The sequence below is a fragment of the Salmo salar genome, chromosome 16 (genome assembly GCF_965601325.2).
Source record: "Salmo salar chromosome 16, fSalSal1, whole genome shotgun sequence".
Taxonomy (NCBI): domain Eukaryota; kingdom Metazoa; phylum Chordata; class Actinopteri; order Salmoniformes; family Salmonidae; genus Salmo; species Salmo salar.
Genome location: NC_138306.1, coordinates 71,153,920 through 71,172,596, shown reverse-complemented (window position 1 = coordinate 71,172,596; position 18,677 = coordinate 71,153,920). Strand labels below are relative to the sequence as shown.

The 18,677-nt window shown below is 43.2% G+C and overlaps 1 protein-coding gene across 3 annotated transcripts in view; it reads left to right on the top strand.

The window, feature by feature from the left end:
* Positions 1–18,677, top strand: part of LOC106574413 (E3 ubiquitin-protein ligase Midline-1) — an 80,897-nt gene that overhangs the window by 28,286 nt on the left and 33,934 nt on the right. The window contains exon 1 of one of the 3 annotated variants that reach the window (XM_014150287.3): positions 9,618–9,917. The exons of the other annotated variants lie outside the window; for them this stretch is intronic. The gene's annotated coding sequence lies outside the window, so the exon portion shown is untranslated. Of the gene's footprint in view, positions 1–9,617; positions 9,918–18,677 lie in introns of those variants that run through there. 3 annotated transcript variants of the gene reach the window in all.

Genomic DNA, 18,677 nt, shown 5'->3' with positions numbered 1-18,677 from the left:
CTGCAACCTAAGTTTTAATATTCATTGTTGGTTGTTTTTCTGTGTGGCTTCTTTATACTTTTTACACGGTTCTGCCCTGGGTCCATTGTTATAGCACGGCAGATTGTGTCCAAACATAAATATTGGATGACAAGATAAGTGTATTGGTGCAGGGGCCTGGTTCCTCCTTCCACCCCCTCATCTAAACATATAACACCATCAGCTAGTCCCAAGGGAGTGATAAGATACATTCTGAAATATTTCTTAACACTTCAAGGTCAGGAAGGTAATATGCTCTTGGGAAACCGATGAAAGGTAGGATAGCTGTCCGGAACTCTTTATTTACTTGTGAAAAGATGTACTTTCTTAATCAGACTTCTCAGTTGACCTCGAGCTAATGTTTGTCCTCTGAGAGAAACTGTGAAATGGGACTGCTTGAGCTCAGACATATAATGTAGATGTAGGATCTTAATTTGATCACTGTTTTGTTGCTGAGAATTTTCCTGCATAGCAGGAAATTCTAACTTGTAGCGTATTCAAGGTTTAAAAAGGCTTCTAAAGTTCCCAATTTCCACTTTAAAATGTCAAACTTGATTTGCCCTAATGACAAATGTATCAACCCCTACAAAAACGTCCATTAATTATAATCTACATGATAATTCACATTTCCTGTTTCTGTAGGAGTAATTTCCTATTGTAGCAAACTGACTCAAATTAACATTTTACATTTGTATTTATAGATTTGAATAGCTTCAGTCTGCCCCTTGCTTCAGAAAATCCCTGATTCTAGTTGACACGCAGAGTTGAGGCAGTCGTGACAAAGTCAGGGCGTAACAGTTTTGGACCTGAGGAATGGAACAGGGCTGTGGTTGGTCACACTGCTGAGACTGTTGACATAGAAAAACAGAGAAAGTGATGCTGCTATACAAAGGCTTTGTCTTTGTATACTTGTCAAATAAACTCCATCAGCATGTCACGGCCACCCCCCAAACAGTAAAAACAAAATGGAGAATGTATTCATATTACTTTGGTGGGATCAGTTTCAGTTCAAATGTATTTATTTATTTGATTTATCTTTATTTAACCTTTATTTAACTAGGCAAGTCAGTCAAGAACAAATTCTTATTTACAATGACGGTCTACCAAAAGGCAAAAGGCCTCCTGTGGGGACAGGGCCTGGGATTCAAATAAATAAATAAATACAATATAAATACAGGACAAAGCACACATCACAACAAGAGAGACAACACTACATAAAGAGAGACCTAAGACAACAACATAGCAAGGCAGCAAACAAATGACAACACAGCATGGTAGCAACACAACATAACAACAACACGGTAGCAAAACAACATGGTAGCAGCACAAAACATGGTACAAACATTATTGGGCACAGTCAACAGCACAAAGGTCAAGAAGGAAGAGTCAACAATACATCACACAAAGCAGCCACTACTGTGAGTAAGTGTCCATGATTGAGTCTTTGAATGAAGAGAGATAAAACTGTCCAGTTTGAGTGTTTGTTGCAGCTTGTTCCAGTCGCTAGCTGCAGCGAACTGAAAAGAGGAGTGACCCAGGGATGTGTGTGCTTTGGGGACCTTTAACAGAATGTGACTGGCAGAATGGGTGTTGTATGTGGAGGATGAGGGCTGCACTAGATATCTCAGATAGGGGGGAGTGAGGCCTAAGAGGGATCATAAATGAGCATCAACCAGTGGGTCTTGCGACGAGTATACAGAGGTGACCAGTTTACAGAGGAGTATAGTGCAGTGTTGTGTCCTATAAGGATGACAACATGGTCTCATTAAAATGTCAAAATGGTGACATTTAACCTCTGTACCCAAGCTGACCTATTAGTTATATAAATGATACAGATATTCCTTTACATAGACTCTATATGTTGTTAGTCAAAGCCGACAAGGGAAGATACCACAATGGTTCGCAGTGGTCAACAAGGCAAAGCCGAGTTCACATCAGCACAGTCCGTCTTTAGTCTAATTACTGTGGTCTGATTTTAATAAACCAACTCTCTTGTTGCCATGGTAGAAACACCACCATTCCCAAGCAAGGCCTTGGCATGGGCGTCCAGCAGTGTCTCAGATCTATTCACGGCCAGCCAGTCTCCCAAATTCCTGCTGAAAATCTATCCTTTCCCCCTGCTGTGGCTTCTAGTGTCTGGCAGACATTCTCTGGCTCCTCCACATCACACAGTTTCCCACTTGAGTCAAGAATGCTGGAGTTTTCAATAGAACTAAAAGTGGTTTGTTTGTGAGGGTCTTTCTCTTCTACACTGTGGGGTTACTGGACTGTGTGAAGGGTGGTTTGTGTTCCGCGTGACCAGACATGACATTGGAACGTACCTTTTGGCAAAGACAGGCTTGAGAAAACCAAGCGAATCCAATTTACTGTGGTGGAGGGTGGATATTTAGCTCTATTCTTCCACCCGCACCTACTCGTTAAAGTTTGTCGGCTTGGGAAAGATTCAGTGGCCACCCTTTTCCAGCTCCATGCTGGAGGACAGTAGCAGTATGTTTACCCCTGGGATGGTGTTGTGCAAACTTGTCTTTAGATTCAATGTCATGGCTATTAAACCAGCTATGACCCTGTCACAAATAAAATGGTCAATGACTTTGCCCTGAGGCCGGTTTCCCATCACTATCTAATGAAAGTGTTAGTGCCAATGTCAGTCTTTGAGCATACAGGGACATGATAGGAAGCTGCTGTGGAGGTTTGTTGACTATAACACGGCTGACACCGTCAATATACAGCAGAAACAACCTGAGAGAGATCTTAGAGCAGAAACTGATAACTGCAAATATATTTTGGCTTGAATGTCTCGACTTAGATCCAGGGCAAGTCATTGACCTCAGACAGTACCAGTATTAGCCTAATCTGAGTATCTGAGTTGACTTACAAGGGCCTAACGCCATCATGTAGGTTTATTGTTTCTCAAGTGCACACTTGATTTGAACTGGTTGATTTTAGGCTTTGTGCCAACATGATTTTAGTTGCATTGACAAAAGGCGCTGATGGAGTCTGTGTACACAGCTGTCGGCGTTAACTGGATATTCGATTGGATGATGTTTTCAGTCAATGGCACTGCATTTACACAACAGAGCAGTAGATTTTCTTTTCAAGCTAGGCTAGATGATAGCCCGGGATAAAAGAGGAGAGAAGCGAGCACAGAAAGAACAGTATTGATTGTCTCCTAGCCTTTAGAAAACACATGTTGACTTTAAAGGAAAGAAGACACTCAATGTATTTCCCTATTTCATGTTGTCACTGTGGTGAAACTACAGCAAGGTTACATATTTATTCTTATCAGAACTCGAGCACTGAAACATCGCCTTAGATAACCTTCTACATGCTTTTTGCTGCTGACAATCTGCTGTGCTTTGTAATTATCCATTGTGTTTGTGGACCCCTTTGACTCAGTCTATGGAGGGAGACCATAACAATACATTGAGATGCAAGGTGTGTACACACACAGCTAAACCGTGTTTAATCTCATTAATGCAGAGAGGCTACTATTGGTCCTGGGGAAATGTAATTTTGTTATCAATTTCCCCTAATCTCCACTAAAACGGGCTCAAGGGGACAGTATTATTAAATGCAAGGGCTTTGGTGGACAGTCCTGGCACATTGGTTATATAATTTCCCTGAAAGGCCTAACATCAAACTTAAATGTCATATAAATGGTCAATTAACCGAACGGAATCCATTTAGAATTCATATGGGACGGGTTATGTTAACAGGGTATATTTATGAAATTCAGGTAACACTATACATTAGGCTGCTCTTATACCCATGTAGTAACACCGCAATTACACTAGTAACAACATTGTTAACATGATGTGTTTCAGTGTTTCAGCATTAGTACACAGGTAGAAGATCAACTTGATGTAAAGTATTACAAAATATAACACTTATTGTTAAACGTCACAAGAGCAACTTAATGTAACGTGTTAACAAACATCTAGTCCAGGGAGGGTGACACTGTGCTAACTTGATCATGCTTTCACAGCTACTCGTTCCACACTATCGACTATGGACACGCTCTGTTGTCTCCACAGTTCGATGCAGCAACCCCTCAATGTTGTTTTCCATCCACACAATCCATTTGGACTAATTTGATATCAATCCCATGCATGAGCACACACTGAGAGGAAGTGTCAAGGTTGCATTGCATCGCCACCAATCAGAAAGCATCTTTCTTCGTTAGCGGATAACAAGTTGTGAGACAAAGCCACGGTGTGCCAAGGGAATTAATGTGAAATCAGTATGTGGCCTATGATACATTCTGTAATGTGTTTTAAGAACAAAACATCACATTCTGTCTAGATAGAGGCCTACAATGCAACGTTTGCTGGACAAAGGCTGTGCTGTAGGTGGTTTATTGATTTAGGTTTTCGATGTAAAAAGAATAAAGATAAGGTGCTTAGTTTGCCTTTAGTCTGAGTCAGAATCTGTTAAAGGCCCAGTGTAGTCGAAAACATGATTTCCTGCGTTTTATATATATTTCCACACTATGAGATTGGAATAATACTGTGAAATTATGATAATGCCCTTTTAGTGTAAGAGCTGTTTGAAAAGACCCCCTGATATTTCTCCTTGTTTTGGTAGAATGGAGTTTTGGCCTGCCTGGTGACATCACCAGCTGCTAAATTAGTTTACACACTCTGTCCCCATAGGAGAACCCTTTTTGGTTCCATGTAGAACTCTTTTGGGTTCCATGTAGAACCCTTTTGGAAAGGGTTGTACATGGAACTCAAAAGGGTTATACCTGGAACCAAAAAGGGTTATTCAAAGGGTTATCCTATGGGGACAGCCGAAAAACCCCTATAGGTTCTAGATAGCACATTTTTTTCTAAGAGTATAGATCAATTAAAAGGGAGTTCGAAATCTCTCTGCCAATAACAGCTAGTTTTCAGTTTTCCAATCCCCACTTCGACCACTCCCAGACAGTCCTAGCTAAATTATTGCTTGAGAAATTGCTCTTTGCTAAGAAGCTATTTTTTGTTTCTTTTTGACCATTTTAATGAGAAATATCACAGTAAAGTACGTAATTGTTACTCAGAAATGATTTGATATTGAGATAAAAACAGCCTTTCAGACTTTTAACTGTTCAGGGTTGATGTAACGGCTGTCGTAGAGAGGGGACCAATGCGCAGCGTGTTGAGTGCTCATAGTGAATATTTATTTTAACTCAGAATACTAAAGACAAAATAACAAACAGCCAACAGTTCTGTCAGGTACACAGACTAACTAAACAGAAAATAACTACCCACAAACACAGGTGGAAAAACCTCCTACTTAAGTATGATCTCCAATTAGAGACAACGAGGACCAGCTGCCTATAATTGGAGATCATCCCCCCCAAAAAAAACATAGAAATAGAAAACGAGAACTAAACATAGATATAGAAAAACACAAAACACCCCCTGTCACGCCCTGACCTACTCTACCATAGAAAATAACATCTTACTATGGTCAGGATGTGACAGTTGAAACTATTTCAGGTGAAAGAAACCCATTGTTTGACTTCCCATTGAGATCCTTAGAACTTTTTGTTTAGTTTGGACCCTATTCAGAACTTTTGGAAGGTGAATGGAGAATTTAAGGAAAATTAGTAATTCGAGATTTTGATAGAATCCACGACTACAGCCTGGCTCAAAGGCGTATTAATGGATCACGCGACCTAATGGCCGCTCATCACCATTTTTAATTCCTTTGCCATAGCTAACCCGTGGCCGCTCATGTAAAATGCATGGCTCGGATGAATGTTCCTATCTCTTAGCCCCATTAAGCATTTCTCTCCCATCTCTCTGTCTTTGATGCCTAAAGATGATGCATAACTTTCGTAATAGCGAAGAGCGAAATGAGATATTCCAGTTCTGAGCTAGCCGAGGGACTAGACCTCTTGCTCTTTGTTTTGAAGGAAAGATAAATCACGTCTATCCCTAACGGGCCGTCACATTACACACTGCATTACTTCTAGCTCCACTGTTAGGGGAACGGCGAGGTTAGAGTGACTGACTTATTCATGACTTTTTCATAAACTTGCATTTTTATACACCTGGATATTTTTAGTGTGACGTTGCTAGTGAGGGTGTATGGTACAGGTGGTAGCCCGCCTGGGAACTTAGTCGTCGCCCATCCATATTCGTCCTCTTTGACTTATTCTTTCAAGTCGTTTCCATCATATTTTGATCGTTTGTTCTAAATTATTAGAAGACGTGTTTTAACTGTTTTATAAGCCATGTTATATATTGTATACGTTCAGATTGGCTGAACAAACGCCCAGTGCTCACCCCCCCCACACTGGATATGAGTGGTGCGCTCATTAGATATAATTTCTCTCTTTAACCATTTAATCTCCAATAACTCCAAGCGTCACAGTTTACATGGGCACTCGACAAACAGTGCCTACATACGACGCGCGTTAAAAAAAGGATTAGCTGGCTGTCGGGATGGGTTTGGCACAGCACAGTTCCGCTGTAATCCGTGCGAGTTGGTCATAGTAAATACATGAAACATATACAGTATTTATGTCACTAGATTGAGGATGTTGAGGATTATAGCACATCGCACCATCACAGGGTCCAAAACCTTATTTCACCCAATATGTTAGTTCCTTGCCGGAGCCTAGATGGTGTCAGTGATGGGTGGGTTGAGGACGATAGCAGAGAGGACGTGTTTGACAGTTTAAGGCCTCTTTTTGTAATACCGTTCCCACTGTGATAAAATGGTGATGCTGTGTGACATGCCAGTGTTGTGTGTGTGTGTGTGTGTGTGTGTGTGTGTGTGTGTGGCATGCATGCTTGTACCCATATGTGTCTGTGCACATGCACGTGTGTGTGTGAACTGGATTTCCCCTGTGTGACAGAGAACAAGTTCAGTGCCGGGCGAGGGGCATGTGTGTTTGCCAACACTTCCAGCATCGCCGCAAACTGGTTTCACTGTGCAATGCACTGTTCACCGCTGGATTTGATTCAGCATCAGGACGTCTACTGAACCATAAAGAAGAAAACACACAATTCATGATGCTAAAGATATTGATGTTGTATTGCCATTCACCCCTTGTAGGCTATCTCACTGGTTTGTATCCCCTGGCAGAAAGGAGAATGCAGTATTCACTGGTTATAGTCATTATTGACCTCTTCATTTGTCCCTGAGTGGTCATTTCATTCAGTTTGTGTCCAATTATTAGTTATTGCCTAGCAACCACAGCCGACTCATAGGAAGTCCTTGAACAACATAACACAGCTAAAAGAGAATGTCTGGTGCTTTCAGCTGATGCATGTCCTTTCTCTCTGTGTCTTGTTGAACCACGCAGCCAGGCATACCTGTGGAATTTGGTGATTAGATCTAAAATATTGGGCCATTTTCTAGGTGCCTGTGTTGAGATGCCAAATGCAAACACTGGCCGTATATATCACCACAAAGAGTAAAAAACCTCTTTAAAGGCCCATCTGAACTCAGTTATAGGGGCAAAGGTCACCAAGTGAAGAAATGTGTTTGGGATTTGCCTGGAGGCCATGACGCCTTAGAGCGTGATGCCCCCCGAGGCAGACGTGTACATTTATTAAAGTGCCCTCCCTTTTCTGTGAGTGCTTTGTCAACAAAGCTATGCAGAGAGCTTTAGATTTCCACTCAGCTTTAATAAACTACCACAAACATGTGCAGGAGCTTCACTGTCAGACCATACCAGTTCATTGCAGGAGGGAGTTGAGATAGATGTGAGTGGTGAAGATGGGAGATGTTGATAAGGGAGTGTGTGTGTGTTATCCATAGCGGCAGTGCCCTCTAAATAATCTGGTAACAGCCCTGGTCAGGCTTATCCCTTTAATGGGCTCACTTAGAGAAAGGAGGCCATCTCCTGAACATTCCAAGCATTCCACCACGTTAAAACCAAGGCTCCCGAAACACGTCCTAGAAAGAAATGTAGAGAAACCCCCATATAACAGCTTGTGCTAATAATTTATGTCAGTTTCAACCACAATAATCATCCACAGAGAGCTAGCATTTTTACTTCGTACACTATGACTTTGCACTACTGATTCCACAGACATTGTGTAGGTTAACGATATTACTTCCACGTACTAATTCGATTGCAGTCCTTCCAGGAAGAACAGAGAAAAGAACGGTATCAATAAAATAAATAATACATCAAATCCTTTACATTGGAGGACGCAAGGAGCAACCTTGTTAGAAATGACCTTTTTGACTTGTATAAGAGTCTCTTGAACACTGAGGAGGCTGAAGAACGCTGAGCTCCGTCTGTGTGCTGAGTGGCGTGCATTGTGTTATTACAGCCGAGCCGGGGGCTTTCCAGCCAGGCTCTGTGACTGGAGGTCTATTGTGGGCTTAATTAAAGAAAGAGTCTGTGCTGTGGGTATTCATGTGCTTTCTGAAGAGGCCTCTCCACCTAACAGCACATCCCAAAGCAGCAGCAGCTCTCAAAAGGTTGCAAAGAGAACGGGGCTTTTATTTGATTTTCTTTTTTTACTCTAAGGGAAACGGAGGATATCATCTTACTCTGGAGATGAGCACTTATTTACTGAGGCTATTCTGGCGTAGTGTTTTCCCAAAGGTAGAGAAACCTCTCTCCTGCTCAAACCTGCTACATAGTCTTTGTCTTAAAACGTACAATATTTTTTTTCTATCATGTTTCATCAAATGTGCTTAGCTGATATAAAAGCATATTTTGGGAGGATACAATAACTTAGCTTTTTCAGTTAAAAGCTCAACTCTTGTCGAAAATGAACCGTAGATGGAAATGGATTTACTTGTCTTTCTCAAAAGTACATTTTTAAACTGTGCCTTACTCATCCGGTTCCAACTCTAAAAATAAGAGCCAGAATCACTGCCACGGTCAGGGTGCTTAACTGGCCAAGCGCCATGAGTCATTCCATTCAGCCAAGGGCTTGTTTTAAACTTCAACTCTTTTCTGACGAATTTCAAGCGTATTACATTCTTTTTCCAAACACGTTTGCTTTGAAATGCACAGATTCTAGAAGGGGAGGTGGCAGATTTGAACTTTTCAAGTGACTATGATAAGGTCAGTGAGTCACCCAGTATAATGCAGAGGTTGAGGGAGAACGAACGCCCTACTCATCTCCAGAAGCAAATGACTGGGGCCAGAATCTTTAATCTAACCTTCTTTCGTTTGGGGAGAGAAAACAGCATGCTACAATTAACTTTTGCAAGTGTGTGTGTGTGTGTGTGTGTATGTATGTGTGTGTGTGTGTGTGTGTTTGAGAGAGAGAGAGAGACATAGAAAGAGAACGAAAGCGAAAGAGTGAAAAAGCGAGAGAGCGAGATACCAAGAGAGATACCAAGAGAGAGACGAAGCGAGACAGAGAGCTTTGACAAGATTGCAATGAGCGTGAAAATGATAAATGCGACAATACCAGGAGGGAGAGAAGATTATAAACCAGGATTGGTGATTGACACATTTTAATTTCAGCTGCCATAATCCCACAACAGGCATACTGTACCAACTGACTGCACAGCGTGGGCTGTCCCTGCTCTAGCTACAGTACCTACCGATTGGCTCATCTAAAGCAGGGCCGCCCACTAAGCTATTTGAATACAGAGTGGAGGGGAGGGGGAAGGGGAGGTGGAGTGGTGAGCTAGATTCCCTCCTCCTGCCTGCGTGTTCTCACTGGGCTGGGGAGAGGAGCGGCTTTAGGGTGCGAGGGAAATATGCCATGAGAGGCGATGTGACAGCCAGAGACAGACGCACACTGACACAAAGTTCCCCCAGTCGGACTGGAGTATTTCTGGGCTACTACTGCTGCAGCTGGTCTGTTGTAACGGAGAAGGAAGGGCCTCTTCTGACCTGACGGTTCAGCAGCTCAGTTCAGCTCTTTCATTTCTTCTTCCTTTCTTATTTCACTCTGTTTATGGACAATGGGATTTTAACCATGTGGCAGGTAAGGAGGACTGTGATTGATTGTGTGGAAATGTTGTTATGTGGTCCCTGAAAGCTGTGGGGTCTCTGGTTACTTAAAGCAGGGGTCATCAGGAGTCCTCTCCAAAGCTCTTTACATCTAGTGATGATGATATCACAGAGAGAGATGAGTTCTAATCATCAATAACTGGGATTACAGTTACAGATCTAATGATCGTATGACCATGGGGTTAAATAGGTAACATTTCCAGATGGGACTACCACCATATACTTGTGAGAGGTAGTTAATTTAGAGAATATTCTACTGTATCAATATAACCTATTGAATTTGAGTATGATACAAGTGTGCTACTTCCGAAACAGTGTTATTGTGTTTATGAGACCAGAACAGGTTTGCAGTTTGGGGTTATTACATAAGTAGTTGTTATAGTGCCTTGCATATTCAGATGAGGGGACTGTGATATGTTAAATCTTTTTGAAAGCTGGAATACAGTGGGACTCCTAAGGGTGCATGTCGTGATTGTATCAGCACAGGGAGTGATACCTCTGTTCGCTTCCACAATCGTTTTCATGTGACCTAATTGTGGGATGCTGACGAGCTTATGTCGTCTTAGCAGACTTTATATGAGAGACATCGGTGGGGTGTTCGCAAAGTTAGTGTGGTGTGAGAAACCTGAACTGTTAGGCTTTTTAATGAAGAGAATTTGACACACTGACTACGGGGGCGGCATGGGTGGGGTGGCAATTGGGAGGATGGCGTGTGTGTGTGTGTGTGTGTGTGTGTGTGTGTGTGTGTGTGTGTGTGTGTGTGTGTGTGTGTGTGTACCTGCATGTGTGTGTATACACATGTGCACTTGTGTTTGTTTATGGTATGTATTTCTGAGTTCCTCCAAATCCACTCAGCATACTGCTGTCAACATGGTGTGATACTGATCACACTTAGGAGGGAAGCAGAGGTCACATCTGCCCATTCAGCGACATGTCCTCTCCAGCCAGGCATGCATTTGACAACGGTCTGCTGAGGACTCCTGTCCCTAAGCACAGTACTGTGGGTCAAAGGCACAGAGATGCTTCTCTAACCTTCTCTCCCCTGGTTCCAGATCTATTTGTTCATGTTTGGCATGACAATGGCCATATGAGGTGACAGACAGCACAAATATATCTTGGATCAGGCTTTGCATTTATTTTCTTTGATAATGAAGGGAGATCTGTGATTTCAAGATATGGTTGATGCTTTGTTAACCTGTTATAAAGCGGTCCACAGTCAACTTGGTCAGTGGAGACGAGTGCTTGAGGACCATAGTCTGATAAGCTCTCGTGGGGCCACTTTGACCTGCCACAGGACATGACAGACTGTGGGAATGAGTCACTGTGACTTGCTCTGTGTTTGTCACTGGGCATAAATATAGCAACAACAGCATTGTCTGTTTGTCTCTGCTTTCCTCTGTCTTTGATGTACTTCTGGTCATGTTGTGTGTCTTGTTGATATAAGGTTATTGGATGGATGGTGACTTAGCTTTTATCTTTGCATTAGTAGTGGCAGATTTTCAGTTTAGTACAGTTGTGCTGTTTGCTAATTGCAATCTGGGTATCTACGAGCAGGAAATGAGCCACAGACAGTTTTTTTTTCTCTTCTGCGCCAATGCTTATGCGTTCTTTGATTACTTGGTCCAATAGATGCATGAACAATATTTCCATGGTAACTTCTTCTGCATTGAGCCTTTGACAATGAAAGACTTGTTTGGGATTTTGGCTCTGCCTCTTCGATCAAGGAAATCGTGTGGACCGGAATGCAGTTTTTCAGTTTCCAGCGATCAGCCATAGTCATTCGGCACAGTAGAGCGAGAACAATTGAAATAGGAAAAGTGTGACTTTAGTTTGGTGGTTGCCATTTTGGGGGAAATTATGGAATGATGAGAGCCTTCTCTCTCAAGATCCAGAGAAGCAGATTCTCAAATGTATAACGATGTGTCTTTCTGCACGTCTGCATTGTTGCCACCAGAGAGCGTTCTTTCTTGAAACGTCTTACAAAGTCACTTTGATGGTAATTTTCGTGTATAAACTGAAGAATTGAACAGAGTTCTCACATTCATATCTCAAGAATGGACAAACAACACTATTAAAACAGGCAAGATAATAGACAGGCTTGTGCATGGTACATTGCACAGAAAACCCTGAAGAAGAAGGCACTGCGTGCTGAAACGTTGGTTGCTATACCCATTACATATTTGGGAGCATAATTAGGCTGCAACTTTCTTTCTTTTTATAGTTTACTCTCCGTTACTCAGTACTTCTACAAAACATTTTCGGCGTGTGTGTCAGCTTATGTCTTTTACAACAGAAAACTCAATAAAAGGTGTAGTATTTGAAGTGTGAAACATAAACAGATATCACTTACACATAGGCTGCTTAAACACCTCCCATAGTGGTTTCATAGAGCTTCTAACTTGATCCATGTGTAGGGTGTTATGTATGCTGTTATGACCTTATATGACTGTTTACCAGGTCAGTTCAAGCATGCCAAGGATAACCTGGGGTCAGCCTCTTGGAGTGTGACTGATGGAGCAACCAATAACCCGTGGTCTTACTGACATGTCAGGACGAGAGCCCCCCAATCCCACGTGTCTGCAGTCTATAGCGACACCTTCTGCTGGTAGAAATGGGTATCAGTATGACTTGACGATGTGTGTCAGAGATAAGACAACCACACACACGCACACACACACGCGCACGCACACACGCACGCGCACACGCACGCACACACGCACGTGCGCGCACACACACACACACACACACACACACACACACACACACACACACACACACACACACACACACACAGAGAGAAGGACACATGCACACACGCACACACAAGAACATGCACATGCACACACAGGCGCGCGCACACACACACACACAGGTGTAGGCACACACTCACACAAACGAGTGCACCCACACACACACCTTTATTACATTCCCACCTCTGACCTCTGACTGTTAAACTCAGTACCGTAAGCTTCCTAGCTCCATATAACATTCCACAGACACCAGGTAAAGTTTTCCTACTCTCTCCACCCCGGCACTGGGTCTTTGACTCTGCCAGAACTGGCTGATGAGTGGAGAGGCATATGTCACCCCTGACCCCTCTCTCCTCCCCTGTCACTGACTGACACTTAGCCATGTCTGTGGAAACAAAAGCTGGGCCTTGAAGAGTATCACAAAATCACATCAACAGTCTCAGCTATTCTGAAAGGCAGACACTGAAAACATGAAAACATGCACACACACTTGCATAGTTGCTTGCATAGATCTCTCTCTCTCGTCATCTGTCTTGTAAGGGAGTGGAGCGAGGGAGAGGGGAACAACCCTATACGGTATGATGCATTATAGATGAAGGAGTTATGTACTGTTCACATTGAACAGGTCATATAAGATGTCTCCACCGTAAACTGGATAGACTCCAACTTTCTACACAAACTCATAACCTCACATATGTGACTCGATTCAGGAAATGAGGCGTATGTCGCGGGCCACTACTTCACAGGATAGACATTTTTTACGCTGATTTGCTGTGCAAACATGCACTCACATGCAGGCTTGCACACAGGCACACGCATGCACACAACGCACACACACATACGTATGCTTGCACGCACATACACACACGCGTCATGGAAACTTTTCCATCTGGGCCTGTCAGCTTTATAAACACTTATATAAACACATTCTTCCCCAATCTGTCCCCAACACAAATAAATTTTTTAATAAATGTTTTTATTATTATTCCATGTCTGGGCCAGTCAGGAGGGGGGAGTGAGATGAGGATCATAGCCAGAGAGACCCCCCTGAGTCAGATGTGCCAGTTTTTGGTTCCGGGTCCCCCCCTAATCGCCTGGCTCGCACCCCAGCCTCAAATACAGCGTCCAATCCCATTAGTCGTGACTGACTCGATCCTCAACATGAAAGTCTCTGATTGGTCACAGACACAGTGGCAGGAGCGGATTATGGATAAACAGGCAGGGTGTCTAGGGCCGAAACAAAGACAGGCAGGCCAAAAGTGAGGGGGGGGGGGGTGAGAGGCTAAATGCTAACGCTAATGAGTCTGACATTAGAGATTATTAGGGGGGCACTGCATGCGAGAGAGAGAGAGAGAGAGAGGAGAGAGAGAGAGAGAGAGAGAGAGAGAGAGAGAGAGAGAGAGAGAGTCTGACTGACTGACTGACTGACTGACTGACTGACTGACTGACTGACTGACTGACTGACTGACTGACTGACTGACTGACTGACTGACTGACTGACTGACTGACTGACTGACTGACTGACTGACTGACTGACTGACTGACTGACTGACTGACTGACTGACTGACTGACTGACTGACTGACTGACTGACTGACTGACTGACTGACTGACTGACTGACTGACTGACTGACTGACTGACTGACTGACTGACTGACTGACTGACTGACTGACTGACTGACTGACTGACTGACTGACTGACTGACTGACTGACTGACTGACTGACTGACTGACTGACTGACTGACTGACTGACTGACTGACTGACTGACTGACTGACTGACTGACTGACTGACTGACTGACTGACTGACTGACTGACTGACTGACTGACTGACTGACTGACTGACTGACTGACTGACTGACTGACTGACTGACTGACTGACTGACTGACTGACTGACTGACTGACTGACTGACTGACTGACTGACTGACTGACTGACTGACTGACTGACTGACTGACTGACTGACTGACTGACTGACTGACTGACTGACTGACTGACTGACTGACTGACTGACTGACTGACTGACTGACTGACTGACTGACTGACTGACTGACTGACTGACTGACTGACTGACTGACTGACTGACTGACTGACTGACTGACTGACTGACTGACTGACTGACTGACTGACTGACTGACTGACTGACTGACTGACTGACTGACTGACTGACTGACTGACTGACTGACTGACTGACTGACTGACTGACCTGACTGACTGACTGACTGACTGACTGACTGACTGACTGACTGACTGACTGACTGACTGACTGACTGACTGACTGACTGACTGACTGACTGACTGACTGACTGACTGACTGACTGACTGACTGACTGACTGACTGACTGACTGACTGACTGACTGACTGACTGACTGACTGACTGACTGACTGACTGACTGACTGACTGACTGACTGACTGACTGACTGACTGACTGACTGACTGACTGACTGACTGACTGACTGACTGACTGACTGACTGACTGACTGACTGACTGACTGACTGACTGACTGACTGACTGACTGACTGACTGACTGACTGACTGACTGACTGACTGACTGACTGACTGACTGACTGACTGACTGACTGACTGACTGACTGACTGACTGACTGACTGACTGACTGACTGACTGACTGACTGACTGACTGACTGACTGACTGACTGACTGACTGACTGACTGACTGACTGACTGACTGACTGACTGACTGACTGACTGACTGACTGACTGACTGACTGACTGACTGACTGACTGACTGACTGACTGACTGACTGACTGACTGACTGACTGACTGACTGACTGACTGACTGACTGACTGACTGACTGACTGACTGACTGACTGACTGACTGACTGACTGACTGACTGACTGACTGACTGACTGACTGACTGACTGACTGACTGACTGACTGACTGACTGACTGACTGACTGACTGACTGACTGACTGACTGACTGACTGACTGACTGACTGACTGACTGACTGACTGACTGACTGACTGACTGACTGACTGACTGACTGACTGACTGACTGACTGACTGACTGACTGACTGACTGACTGACTGACTGACTGACTGACTGACTGACTGACTGACTGACTGACTGACTGACTGACTGACTGACTGACTGACTGACTGACTGACTGACTGACTGACTGACTGACTGACTGACTGACTGACTGACTGACTGACTGACTGACTGACTGACTGACTGACTGACTGACTGACTGACTGACTGACTGACTGACTGACTGACTGACTGACTGACTGACTGACTGACTGACTGACTGACTGACTGACTGACTGACTGACTGACTGACTGACTGACTGACTGACTGACTGACTGACTGACTGACTGACTGACTGACTGACTGACTGACTGACTGACTGACTGACTGACTGACTGACTGACTGACTGACTGACTGACTGACTGACTGACTGACTGACTGACTGACTGACTGACTGACTGACTGACTGACTGACTGACTGACTGACTGACTGACTGACTGACTGACTGACTGACTGACTGACTGACTGACTGACTGACTGACTGACTGACTGACTGACTGACTGACTGACTGACTGACTGACTGACTGACTGACTGACTGACTGACTGACTGACTGACTGACTGACTGACTGACTGACTGACTGACTGACTGACTGACTGACTGACTGACTGACTGACTGACTGACTGACTGACTGACTGACTGACTGACTGACTGACTGACTGACTGACTGACTGACTGACTGACTGACTGACTGACTGACTGACTGACTGACTGACTGACTGACTGACTGACTGACTGACTGACTGACTGACTGACTGACTGACTGACTGACTGACTGACTGACTGACTGACTGACTGACTGACTGACTGACTGACTCTCTATTAGACCTGGTGTCAGAACAGTGGAGGGACTGGGGCTATGGAACTGTAGCTGTGACAAATCTGTTTGTATGCCAAGACCAGAGGGTCCAATAGCCATTTAGTAGTGGATATTTTCACACTCTCAACAATGACATTGGAAATATGCCTACAGTATGTATTGACAACAAAAGCAGACATCAAGGGCATTAAGACTATACAACAAATGTTAACATCTAATGTAACAAATGTAAACATCTATAACTTCAGGTAAATTGTAAAAGGGGGGGGGGGGGGGTCAGCTCCTGAAAGAAACTTTAGGGTCAGGAGTTAATCTCAGATGCTCCAACTTTGTGTGTCTGAAAGAGATTGTTATTACTCTTAAAAGCCAATCCTCTAATCTACCATTAGGTTATTAAACGTGTTCGGAGAGAAGAAAAAAAAAATGTCAAAAGTCCTAGGTAGCTAGAACAGTTTTTTTCAATTTTTGGACATGGTTTGGAAACTATAGATTATGTCCTGATATATGAACTATGGACATGTGAGCTTTGATTCTTATTATATTGTATAAGGATTATAAAACAATAATTATTCATTTGTATTTTTTTGGTCCCTTTTTTCAACCCTAAAATAATGCAATTTTTTTTCTTCCCATTAACAATGGCAAAAAAAACTGCTATTTGATGTATGTATGTATGTATGTATGTATGTATCTCACATCTAATCCCCAAAAGTTGGGTGAGATGTAGACAAGACATGTTTGTATTTACACTACCTATAAATGGTTAATTCTCTTGCCCCAAAACACATTGTGCATCTCCTCCCATTTTTCGCCCATCGCCCATGAAAGTGCATACGAATACACACACTGATTATGTTAGCTAGGTCAATGCCTTTGACCTACTTTGAGCGTTGCGCTCCGTGGGATGCCACAGTCGCTCACGTCAAGCCACCGGATGGACAATATTACCCTCCATTTTGTTACAGCAGCTTTCTGCTGGTTAATTTATTTATTTGTTTAGTCTATTTTATGTTTCAGGTGTTCTGGGATAACAAACGTGGGATTATAAAATGGCATCCACTGTATGGGATCTCCCTTTCCGGATAGTCCCATTGTACCGAACTGAAAGGGAATCTTGACCACATATTATTGAAAAAGGGGTGTTTTGTTTGGCTACTCCAGCTACAAACATTCACGCAAGCTTATCATGATAGCATAAGGGCTATTTTTACATCCAATTTCAATATACTGTAGCTTGAAGGCGTTAACCAATCTTCAATCAAATACTTTCCCTTTTTGTCTCAGAGCATCTGATCTTTGCACCCTTATAGTACATATTGTCTTGCACTTTCATCTTTTCATCCACTCTTCATGAAGTGACTGTTTTTATAAACTGGAGAGAAAAATGATCAGTTTCAAATGTTACAGATCAAAGATAGTGAAAAAGCCACAACCTCGAGTAACTGCATTGAATTAAAGATACAACCAGTACCTCCACACACAGACAAGATATCCAGAGAGACACAATGGGATATGCACAGTGCTCTAAATCAGGGGTTCTTCAACTTTTTCAGCCAGGGACACAAATGACAAATTCAATGTTTTCCTGGGACCCAAGCTTAACCGAGCAAAACATTTTAGTGGTCCCCCTCTTGAAGGCAGAGAGAATTTTTTTGTTGTTTTAAAGTTAATTTCCTGCAATTCTACACATTTTGTCATGGGCATAGAGAAAATGGTGTTGATTTAAAGCAATTTTTCTGCAATTTTACACGTTATGGCATGGGGCAGAAAGAATATGTTGCAATTTCATAACAAATTGCATGCAATTCTACTAAGTTTTCCATGGGGAAGAGATATATATATTTAGCATTTTTACAGCTAATTTCATGCAACTATACACATTATGCCATGGGGCAGAGAGAATATGTTGCAATTCCATAACACATTTCATGCAATTCTACACATTTTGCCATGGGGAAGAGATGTATATACACTGCTCAAAAAAATAAAGGGAACACTTAAACAACACAATGTAACTCCAAGTCAATCACACTTCTGTGAAATCAAGCTGTCCACTTAGGAAGCAACACTGATTGACAATAAATGTCACATGCTGTTGTGCA